The sequence below is a fragment of the Jaculus jaculus genome, chromosome 8 (assembly GCF_020740685.1).
Source record: "Jaculus jaculus isolate mJacJac1 chromosome 8, mJacJac1.mat.Y.cur, whole genome shotgun sequence".
NCBI classification, from domain to species: Eukaryota; Metazoa; Chordata; class Mammalia; order Rodentia; family Dipodidae; genus Jaculus; species Jaculus jaculus.
In genome coordinates this window covers 47,916,137-47,928,839 of record NC_059109.1, presented here as the reverse complement: position 1 = coordinate 47,928,839, position 12,703 = coordinate 47,916,137, and positions in this window count along the sequence as shown.

Below are 12,703 nucleotides of genomic sequence, written 5' to 3'. Positions count from 1 at the left end.
AGACTACACAGTGAATTTAAGATCAGCCGGGGCTAAAGTGAGACCCTACCTCGAACAAACAAACAAACAAAAAAAATCTATTCTTGGGGCTGGAGAGATGGCTTAGCAGTTAAGCACTTGCCTGTGAAGCCCTTAGACCCCAGTAAGGCTTGATTCCCCAGGACCCGTGTAACCCAGGTGCACAAAGGGTGCATGCATATGGAGTTCATTTGCAGTGGCTGGAAGCTGGTGTGCCCATTCTCTCTCTATGTATCTGCCTCTTCCTCTCTCTCTCTCTGTCACTCTCAAATAAATAAAAATAAACAAGAAACATTTTTTTAAAAAAATTCTATTATTAAGGAGAAGTGGTAGCTCCAAGTCTGATTTTGATATTTATTTTAATTTTTATTATAATCTTAACACCCACTACTTGGCAAGGCTAAAATTCAAGTATGAGCAGAGTAAGTGCAATGAACTGCTTGGCGTGTTTGATGTTGATGCACCACAGTAGTAACCTGAGCCCCTCTGAATAGTGAATAGCAAGAAATTTGTTTGGTTTGCAGAGTCCAGTGTAAACAGAAATGTCTGTGACTGAAGGTAGGCTTTAACTCTTGAAGGGATAGGTAAACTTTTAGAAGCCTAACCAATGAATTAAAATAAGAAATATTTATGGCTGCTAACATAAAAAAAGAATAGGATGAGTTGCATGAGTGATCTCTGCCATGCCACTATTCTTCCCTTTCTCCTTTTAATGATTTTCCTCTGTGTTCACCAAACTAAGTGACGAAAAATGTCCCTGGAGACTGCAGAGTGAAAACATACCTATGTTTAAGAGAAGGGGAAATGATTTTGGTAATTCAGATAGCTTAGTTTAATCTAGGAACATGCATAGCAAATTAAACATCAATTAGTAACACCTCCAAGCACATCAAACACTGGGACACAACTAGCATCATATGGGAAGAGCCACATATACAGATGAACAGTACTCTTCTGTGATACCATGACAGGTTATAGTATTCTGTGAGAAGTGAACAATGTGAGTCAATGATGTTAGCCAATTTATTCTATTCTCAAAGTCAGTACAAAATATAATTTAGGGGGCTGGAGAGATGGCTTAGCAGCTAAGCGCTTGCCTGTGAAGCCTAAGGGCCCCGGTTCAAGGCTCGATTCCCCAGGACCCACGTTAGCCAGATGCACAAGGGGGTGAATGCATCTGGAGTTCATTTGCAGTGGCTAGAAGCCCTGGCGTACCCACTCTCCTTTCTCTCTCTCTGCCTCTTTCTCTCTCTGTCTGTTGCTCTCAAATAAATAAGTAAAAATAAGCAAATATATATATATGTGTGTATATATATATATTTATATATAAAATTTTGGAAGATGAGAATGCAAAAATCAGCTTCAATCTTAGAAAAACGGCTGATCTTTTGAGGATCTTTTCAGAAAGCAACCAACGTAATTATGGTAATGACATAAAACAAAAAATCTTGACTTTATGTTTTAAGTCAATTTTATCAGATGCTTTAGATTTCTGAAATTTAAAAAAAAAAAAGTAAAATTACCATGAGCTGTGGAGACTATGGCTCAGTGAATAAAGTGCTCACCACTCAAGCCTGAGTACAAGAGTTCTATCCTCAGACCTCACTTAAAAATCTGGAAGTCGCGGGCTGGAGAGATGGCTTAGCGGCTAAGCGCTTGCCTGTGAAGCCTAGGGACCCCGGTTCGAGGCTCGGTTCCCCAGGTCCCACGTTAGCCAGATGCACGCGTCTGGAGTTTGTTTGCAGAGGCTGGAAGCCCTGGTGCGCTCATTCTCTCTCTCTCCCTCTATCTGTCTTTCTCTCTGTGTCTGCCGCTCTCAAATAAATAAATTAAAAATTAAAAAACAAATCTGGAAGTCGGGCTGGTGAAATGGCTTAGCAGTTAAGGTTAAGGCACTTGCTTGCAAAGCCTAAGGACCCTGGCTCAATTCCCCAGGACCCACGTAAGCTAGAGGCACAATGGGGCACATGCGTCTGGAGTTTGTTTGCAGTGGGTGGAGGCCCTGGCGTGCCTGTTCTCTCTTTCTATCTGCCGCTCTCTCTCAAATAAATAAATATATATATATATTTTTAATCTGGAAGCCCTGCTTGTATGCTATAATTCAACTGCTAGCACAGTGAGAAGGAAGTCAGACAGGGGAATTTCCAAAGACTCTCAGCAAACACTGCAAAATAAATAAACAGCAGCAAGTGAGAGTGATAGAAACCCTGCACCCAAATTGAGGAAGAACAGTGAGGATGGACCTGAAAGGTGTCCTCTGAACTTCACATGTGCTTCATGGTATGTGTTCAGATATGAACACATATATGCATGCATAAAAATAAATTCAGCACCTTTGTTATCTCTCCAGCCTGTTAATCTTTCTTTTCCCTTAGGGGTTATGAATGACTTTTTGATTCAAATGTGTTGTAGTGTGCTATGACAAGATATAAATCTAATTTAGGGAGAAATTTGGAGAGGAAAAAAAAAGCACTTTTGTATAAATTAATAGATCTTCTATGTACAGATACAACAGTGTGTAAGTATTTGTTTAAAAAACTTAAAATTTAGTAATTATAAGGAATGGTTGGGCCGGGCGTGGTGACGCACACCTTTAATCCCACCACTTGGGAAGCTGAGGTAGGAGGATTGCTATGAGTTTGAGGCCACCCTGAGACTACATAGTGAATTACAGTCAGGTGAGCTAGAGTGAAACCGTACGTCGGAAAGAGAGAGAGAGAGAGAGAGAGAGAGAGAGAGAGAGAGAGAGAGAGAGGGAGAATAGTTGATAGGTTAGAGAAGAGAAATACTGTAAACATGATAGAGAGAAGTCTCTGTTTACTGAGACCAGAGTCCTTGAGTATACATACAAGCTCAAAGCATATCCGAGCATTAGGAAGATGACTGAGGGGCTGGGGAGATGGCTTAGCAGCTAAAGGTACTTTCTTACAAAGCCCTCTGGCCTGAGTTAGATTTCCCAGTACCCATGTAAAGCCAGATGCATAGGGAGGTACATGTGTTTGAAGTCTTTTTACAGTGGTGAATGGTGTACTGAGAGATCCATTCTCTCTGTTTCTATCTCTGTCTTCTCACAAATAAATTAAAAAATATTATATTGAAGGACAAAAATCACATGATCATCTCATTAGACACAAGGAAAGCATTTGACAAAATCCAACATCCCTTCATGATAAAAATCCTACAGAGACTGGGAATAGAAGGAACATATCTCAATATAATAAAGGCTATTTATGACAAGCCTACAGCCAACATATTACTAAATGGGGAAAAACTGGAAGCTTTTCCACTAAAATCAGGAACAAGACAAGGGTGTCCACTGTCCCCACTTTTATTTAATATAGTTATGGAAGTCTTAGCCATAGCAACAAGGCAAGAGACACACATAAAAGGGATACAAATTGGAAAGGAAGAGATCAAGTTATCATTATTTGCAGATGACATGATTCTATATGTAAAGGACCCTAAAGACTCTACTAGCAAACTCTTAGAGCTGATCAAAACCTACAGCCATGTAGCAGGATACAAAATAAAAACACAGAAGTCAGTAGCCTTCATTTATGCTAACAACAAACACACAGAGGATGAAATCAGAGAATCACTCCCATTCACAATTGCATCAAAATAAATAAATAAATAAAGTACCTTGGAATAAACCTAACCAAGGAAGTAAAGAATCTCTACAATGAGAACTTTAAAACACTCAAGAGAGAAATTGCAGAAGACACTAGAAAGTGGAGAAACGTCCCTTGTTCCTGGATTGGAAGAATCAATATTGTGAAAATGGCAATCTTACCTAAAGCAATCTACACATTTAGTGTAATCCCTATCAAAATTACAAAGGCATTCTTCATGGAAGTAGAAAAAAGAATCCAAAAATTCATTTGGAATCACAAAAAACCTCAAGTATCTAAAATAATACTGAGCAACAAAAATAATGCTGGTGGTATCACCATACCTGATTTTAACCTATACTACAGAGCCATAGTAACAAAAACAGCATGGTACTGGCACAAAAACAGACATGTAGACCAGTGGAACAGAATAGAGGACCCAGATGGAAGCCCAAGTAGCTATAGCCACCTGATATTCGATAAAAATGCCAAAAATACTCATTGAAGAAAAGACAGCCTCTTCAGCAAATGGTGTTGGGAAAACTGGATATATATCTGCAGAAGGATGAAAATAGATTCTTCTCTCTCGCCATGCAAAAGAATTAAGTCCAAATGGATTAAAGACCTTAACATCAGACCTGAAACTCTGAAACTGCTATAGGAAAAAGTAAGGGAAATCCTTCAACATATTGGTCTTGGCAAAGACTTTCTGAATACAACCCCAATTGCTCGGGCAATAAAATCACAGATTAATCACTGGGACCTCATGAAATTACAAAGATTTTGCACTGCAAAGGACACAGTGAAAAAAGCAAAGAGGCAACCTACAGAATGGGAAAAAATCTTCGCCAGCTATATATCTGATAGAGGGTTAATATCTAGGATATACAAAGAACTCAAAAAGTTAAATAATAAGGAATCAAACAAGCCAATCAAAAAATGGGCTATGGAGCTAAATAGAGCATTCTCAAAGGGAGAAATACGAATGGCATATAAGCATCTAAAAAGATGTTCTACGTCACTAGTCATCAGGGAAATGCAGATTAAAACTACATTGAGATTCCATCTCACACCTGTCAGATTGGCCACCATCATGAAAACAAATGATCATAAATGTTGGCAGGGATGTGGAAAAGAGGAACCCTTCTACACTGCTGGTGGGAATGCAATCTGGTCCAGCCATTGTGGAAATCAGTGTGGAGGTTCCTAAAACAGCTAAAGATTGATCTACCATATGACCAAGCTATAGCACTCCTAGGCATATATCCAAAGGACTCATCTCATTTCCTTAGAAGTACGTGCACAACCATGTTTATTGCTGCTCAATTTATAATAGCTTGGAAATGGAACCAGCCTAGATGTCCCTCAACTGATGAGTGGATAATGAAGATGTGGCACATTTATACAATGGAGTTCTACTCAGCAGTAAAGAAAAATGAAGTTATAAAATTTGCAGAAAAATGGATGGACCTGGAAAGGATTATACTAAGTGAGGTAACCCAGGCCCAGAAAGCCAAACACCACATATTCTCTCTCATATGTGGATCCTAGCTACAGATGATTGGGCTTCTGCCTGAGAAGGAAAATACTTAGTAGCAGAGGGCAGTAAGTTAAAAAGGAGACATAAAGGGAAGAGAAAGGGAGGAGGGTATTTAATAGGTTGATATTGTATATATGTAAGTACAATGATTGAGATGGGGAGGTAATATGATGGAGAATGGAATTTCAAAGGGGAAAGTGTCAGGGATAGGGAGGGAATTACCATGGGATATTTTTTTTTTATAATCATGGAAAATGTTAATAAAAATTTTAAAAAATATATTATAAACAAAACAAAAATGGGGATGATGACTATAATGGAAAGAGGCCCTTACAGGGAAAATAAGTGAAACATAGGTCTTAATTAGACAATCATGCAAGGTCTTGAATAAAAGACTATGTTAAACTGAGCTGTCTATTGAACCAAGAAAATTATTGTTTCAATTTTTCTACCACTTAAAATGATAATCTGAATACATAAGGTAGAAAAAGTTTGACTGTCAAATTGTTTGATCTTAGCTCTCTTTCTATGCCTAAATACCAGTGGGGTGGGGATCATAAAAGCTGTCAGCCAGAGATGGAAGAGTGTTTGTACTAGCATAAATAGAAGGTAATAGGAACAAGTAACTGCTCTCACCTCAGCTATCACAACACAAAGCAATCCTGTTCCTCTTTCTTCCTTACCTTAGAACATTCTGGAGTGGTTAAGGAAGATACTCATTGTGAAAAAGTTCCATAACTAAAATAGTGAAATAAGAACCCTAAGAAGGTAATAATATTTATATTTATCAAGTCAAGACTACAATCAAGAATTTAGGCAGCAAGTTGTTGGTCAGGGAGGTCCCTGATGTCCCCCCCTCCCAAATATTACAGGCCACTGCCAAAGTTCTTGGTTTCCCACCAGGAATAGATGATAAGACTCTACTGCTGAAGACTCCACATGCTTGGGTTGCAAGATCACTGAGAAATCTTGCTGGAGCTGAGCTGAAAACCTCCTCCCTGTAGACCTGCTGATAGGAAGCTGGAAAAAACTATGCTGCAAGCAGCTCTGTGGGAGCGAGAAGTCATCAGTGGAGATAAACAACAGTGGGCACTGCAAGCCTGAAATTTGGCCAGCTAGGCCAAATGAGCCAAAGGGTGCAATAGTGGTATGTCTGTTATGAGGGAAGCCAACAGATCTCTAATTGGACTGCAAGCCTGCTCCATGGGAAGGAATATTTATGCCTGGTAATGAAAAACCTATGACTGGGAAAGTCATGAACCCTAGGGTGTAATATCTTCTGGTATTTGGCTAAATGCTCACCAAACTGCCTGGAAGTGCTTCTCGTAATGTTCATACCCATATATTAATGCTACTGTCACTTTTGGTTAGAGAAGTTTCTCTTTACGGATGGCAGGGACCTTGGGATGACACAGAAGATACCATAGTGCTGGAATGCTTAGCCCTGAAACGTCTCTATCACACCTTTAAGGCTCAGGGTCCATTGTGGAAGAGGTGGCTAAAAGAAGGTAAGAGCCAAAGGAATGGTAGGACTCCTTATAATGCACTTTACCAGACACAAAATGGCCTGAATATCCATGACCTCTCAGTGTCTGATACTATTTACACAAGGCCATCATTACAGGATGAAAAGATGATGACATCAAAAAATAAAAGAGAGACTGATTAAGAGGAGAAGGGGATATGATGGAGAGTGGAGTTGCGAAAGGGAATGTGGGGGAAAACTATCATGATTTATTGTCTATAATTATGGAAGTTGTCAATGAAAAAAGAATTTAATAACTAAAAAAATACAACCAAAGAAAATGGTCCTATAGTTTTTAGACATGAAAATATGACCTGATATGCAAACTACTGGAACTGGGTCAGGTTCTCATGTTACAATATAAAACTCAAAAGTCCTTATGTTTAAAAAATTTTAGTCATTTAATAGAAGACCTTTCAGAGAAAGGATCCAAGGTAGTGTGACAGAAAATACATGCCTGTTTATCTAGGCATGGTGGTATACACCTTTAGTCCCAGCACTCAGAAAGCAAAGGTAGGAGGAGTGCTGTGAGTTTGAGAACACCCTGAGACTATATCATGAATTCCAAGGCAGCCTGGGCTAGAGTGAAACCCTACCTTGAAACAACAAACAAACAAAAACAATAAAAGAAAAGAAAGAATAAGAAAATATATGCTTAGCATTAGCTGACTTAGGTTTGACTATTATCTCTGTCCATTTTCCAGTCGTATTTTCTTATGTGTATGATGATACAATCAGAGTTACCTAACTAATAGGACTATTAAAAGGCTAAGTGAGGTAAGGGGAAGGGATTGAATAGGGGAAAGGTGGAAGGAGGTTAATCAAAATCTAAGAGGGTATAAATAAGTCATATGGAAACCTACTTTTTTGTAAAATGGAACACTTGGGAGCCACAGATTGTTACTAGAAAATTTTCAGTGCCAGAGGTGGGATACCTCCCAGTGCGTTGTTGGCCAGGGAGGTCCCTGATGCCCCCCAAACATTACAGGCCATTTCCGAGGCCCTTGGTCTCCCACCAGGAATAGATGGTAAGACCCTATTGCTGAAGACTCCACATACTTGGGCTGCAAGGTCACTGAGAAATCCTGCTGGAGCTGAGCTGAAAACCTCCTCCATGTAGACCAGCTGGCAGAAAGCTAGGAAAAGCTATGCTGCATGCAGTTCAATGGGACAGAGAGAAATTACCAGTGAAGATACTCAATAGTGGACTCTGAAAGGCTTCAGTTTGTCCAGCGAGGCCAAATGAGCCATTGGGTACAACAGTGACACATCTGTTATGGTGGAAACTAACCATCCTCTAATGGACTGGAAGCCCACTCAATGGGAGGGAATACATCTCTGATACTGAAAACCCACAACAGGGGTAGTCATGAGCCCTAGGAGTGTAATGTCTCCTGCTGTCTGGCTAAATATACATACTATGCTCACCAAACTGACCAGTAAGCACTTCTCTTAATGTCCATGCCCATATATTAATGCTACTGTCACTTTGATTAGAGAAGTTTCTTTTTTCAAATAGCAGTGAGCTTGGGGTGACTCAGAAAGTACCATGGTGCTGAGAAGAAGTGACAGAGGAGTACTGCTCAGCACTGAAATATCTCTATCTCATTTTCCAAAGATCAGGGTCCATTGAGGAAGAAGAGATGGCTGAAAGAATGTAAGAACCAAAGGAAGGGTAGGACTCCTTACAATGTGCTCCTGTAGACACAAAATGGCCTGGATATCAATGACTTCACAGTGCCACACACTACCTATACAAGACCATTATAATAGGAGATAAAGACCATGACATCAAAATAAAAGAGAAATTGGGAGAGGGAGGGAATATGATGCATAGTGGAGCTTCAAAGGAGAAAGTAGGGGGAGGGAGGGACTTACCATGGGATATTGTTTACAATTATGGAAGTTGTCATTAAAATACCCAAAAACATAAGCCAAGTGTGGTGGCATACGCCTTTAATCCCAGCACTTGGAGGCAGAGGTAGGAGGATCACTGTGAGTTTGAAGCCACCCTGAGACTCCATAGTGAATTCCAGGTCAGCCTGGGCTAGAGTAAGACCCTACCTTGTAAAACAAACAAGCGAAATCCAAAAAAATAAATAAAAGGAACAAATGAGAAAACATGATTTGTAAACTGAGAAAACATTATATGTGAAGGTGCATGTTAGCTTTTAATCTATGGTTCTATATTTAGGTATGACTTCTGTACTATCAAAGAAGGAATTTTCAGATGTGGTAGAATATATTATTTGGGTTCAGAGAATAGGTTGTGATTTACAATTTGTAATTTTGAATTGTTTGTTTCCTCATCTGCTTCTGTTTTAAGTGTGCCATGGCTGTACAGCTGAGGTTCTTATGAGTGTATATTTTTTTAATCATTAAAAAACGTAAATTGGGGATGCAGAGATGGCACAGCTGTTAGAGACATTTGATTGCAGGGCCTGACATCCTGAGATCAATTCTCCAGTACCATGTCAATCCAGATGCACAAAGTGGTACATACATCTGGAATTTGGTTACAGTAATAGGAGGCACTGGAATGCCCATTTCTCTCTTTTTCTCTCTCTCTTTACAAATAAATAATAAAAATATTTTAAAAAGAAAGACAGTTAAGTTTTCCAAACCCATTCCTCAAAAGGAAGAAGTGGAACTTTGTCTAAAGTCACATGGGTGTGTTGGTTGGTGTCTACTGTCGTCACGTGGTGTGTTGGCTGGTGTTTACTGTGCGGTAGGTGAGGTTTGTCCAACAGGTTCCTATGTTAGAGGCTTCGTCTTCAGAATTCCAGTGTTGGGAAGTAGTGTGGAACCTTTAGATGTTGTGCCTGGTGAGAGATCCTGAGGTCACTTTGGTATACCCTCATAAACGATTATGGTCATTCATAGAGACCAAATCAATTCCTAAGAGAAAGTAGTTATTAAACCTTGAGTTTTGCTCCTGATTGCTCTCCAACCTCCTGCCTAATAATGTGATTTTTTTTGTTCTGTCACATACTCCAACCACTATGATTTCATTTTCAAAAAGACATTCACCATAATCAAGCTAATTTCTGGCACAATGCCCTTGAATCCCAGAACAGTAAGTCAAATAAAAAACTCTGTAGAAAGTCTCACCAGTACAATGGATGAAGAAGAGAACAGAATATCTAAACTAGAAGACCAGGTGGCAGATATAATACAGTCCAACAAAGAGAAAGTAAAACTAATAGGAAGGCATGAATTGGAATTTCAAGATATTTAGGACACTATGAAGAGACCAAACATAAAAATTTAGGGTAGAGTAGAAAGAGAAGAATTTCATTCCAAAGGCATAGTAGACATTTCCAACAAAATCATAGAAGAAAATTTCCTCCAAATTGGGAAAGAGATGCCAATGCAGATACAGGAAGTCTCACCAAACATTCAAAACATGGAAAGAACCTCTCCTCACCATATAATAATTAAACTACCAACACAAAAACCAAAGAAAATATACTGAAAGCAGAGAGAAAAAGCCAGTCACTTAAAAAGGCAAAACCATCAGGATAATAGCAGATTACTCAACACAAACTTTAAAAGTGAAAAGGGCTTAGAATAATGTATTCCAAGTTCTGATAGACATCAACTCTCAACCAAGAATACTTTACCCAGCAGACCTATCCATGCAAATTGATGAAGAAGTGAGGATATTCTGCAACATATGAGGAAACAAGGAAAAATAAATCATACTCAAAAAACATTTAATACAAAAGAGTAAAGGGAAAAAAGGAAGCACTACAAAACAAGAAGAATAGCAAGTAAAAATACATATCTTTCAATTATAACTCTTAATATCAATGGCCTCAATGCCTCAATCAAAAGACACAGGCTTGCAGATTGGATTAAAAGGCAAGACCCTTCTTTTTGTTGCTTCTAAGAAATTCATCTCTCAATAAAAGACAGACACTATCTTAGGGTGAAAGTATAAAAAATGATATCCCAAGCAAATGGGCCTAGGAAACAAGCAGGTGTTTCTATCCTAATACCTGATAGGAAAATCTGAAAGAAATAGATGATTTTGCAGATGTATGTGACCTACCAATATTAAATCAAGATGAGATAAACCATTTGAATAGACCTATAACAAGTACAGAGATCCAGGCAGTTATAAAGAATTTCCTAACTAAAAAATTCCAGGCCTGGATGGATTCACTGGTGAATTTTACCAGACTTTCATGGAAAAACTAAAACCAATGCTTCTCAAAGTTTTCCATAAAATAGAAAAAGAAGTAATACTACTGAACTTCTTCTGTGAAACCAGCATCACCCTGATACCAAAACCAGACAAAGACAAGAAAAAGAAATAAAGAAAATGACAGACCACTCTCCCTCATGGACATAGATGCAAAAATTCTCAACAAAATATTGGCAAACAGAATACAAGAATATATCAGAAAGATCACTCACCCCAACCAAATAGGCTTTATCCCAGAGATGCAGGGATGGTTCAACATATGCAAATTGATAAATGTGATACACTATATCAATAGACTGAAGGAAAAAAAATCACATGATCATCTCAATAGATGTAGAAAAGGCATTCAACAAAATCCATCATAACTTCATTATAAAAGCCCTACAGAAACTGGGAAACAAAGGAACATATCTCAACATAATAAAGGCTATTTATGACAAACCTATAGCCAACACAATACTAAATGGAGAAAAATTTGAAGCATTTCCACTAAATTCAGGAACAAGAAAAGGGTGTCCACTGTCCCCACTTTTCTTTAATACAGTACTGGAAGTCTTAACTATAGCAATAAGGCAAGAGACACTCATAAAAGGAAGGAAGGAAGGAAGGGAAAGAAGAGATCAAATTATACTTACTTGCAGATGATATGATACTATAAATAAAGGATCTAAAGACTGTGCAAACAAACTGTTAGAGCTGATAAACACTTTTAGCAATGTAGCAGGATACAAAATAAACACACAGAAACCAGTAGCTTTCCTATATACTAACAACAAACATGCAGAGGATGAAATCAGGGAATCTCTCCCATTCACAATTGCATCAAAAATAAATCAAGTAGTGCTGGAGAGATTGCTTAGTGGTTAAGCGACATGCCTGCAAAACCTAAGGATCCCAGTTAGATTCTCCAGGTCCCACATTAGCCAGATGCACATGGTGGTGCATGCATCTGGAGGTCATTTGCAGTGTCTAGAAGCCCTGGTGCACCTATTCTCTCTCTCTCTTTCACTCTCTAATAACAAATAAAGTAAAATCTTTAAAAATAAATAAGTAAAGTATATGAGAATAAACCTAACCAAGGAAGTAAAGGATCTGTGCAATGAAAACTTTAAAACACTCAAGCAAGAAACTGAAGAAGACACTAAGAAATGGAAAAATATCCCATGTTCTTGGAGTGGAAGAATCAATATTATGAAAATGACCCACAGCAATCTACACATTTAATGCAACCCCCATTAAAATTTTAATGGAATTCTTCACAGAAATAGAAAAAATATCCTGAAATTCATTTGGTAGCACAGAAAAACCTCAAATATCCAAAACATTTCTGAGCAACAAAAATAAGGCTGGTGGTATCACCATACCTAAGTTTAAGCTATATTACAAAGCCATAGTAACAAAAAAAAAAAAAAAAAAAGCTTGGTACTGGCACAAAGACAGACACATAGATGAATGGGATAGAACAGAGGACCCAGATATTAATTCAGACAGCTATAGCCATCTGGTTTGTGACAAAAGTACCAAAAAAAAAAAAAATCACTGGAGAAAAACAGCCTCTTCAACAAGTGGTGCTGGGAAAACTGATAATCTATATGTAGAAAGATGAAAATAGATCCTTGCCTCTCTCTATGCACAAGAATCAAGTCTACATGGATCAGGGACCTTAATATCAGACCTGAAACTCTGAAATTACTAGAGGAAAAAGTAGGGGAACCTTTCAACATATTGGCAGAGACAATGACTGTGGTGGTTTGATTCAGGTGTCCCCCATAAATTTAGGTGTTATGAATGCTAAATTC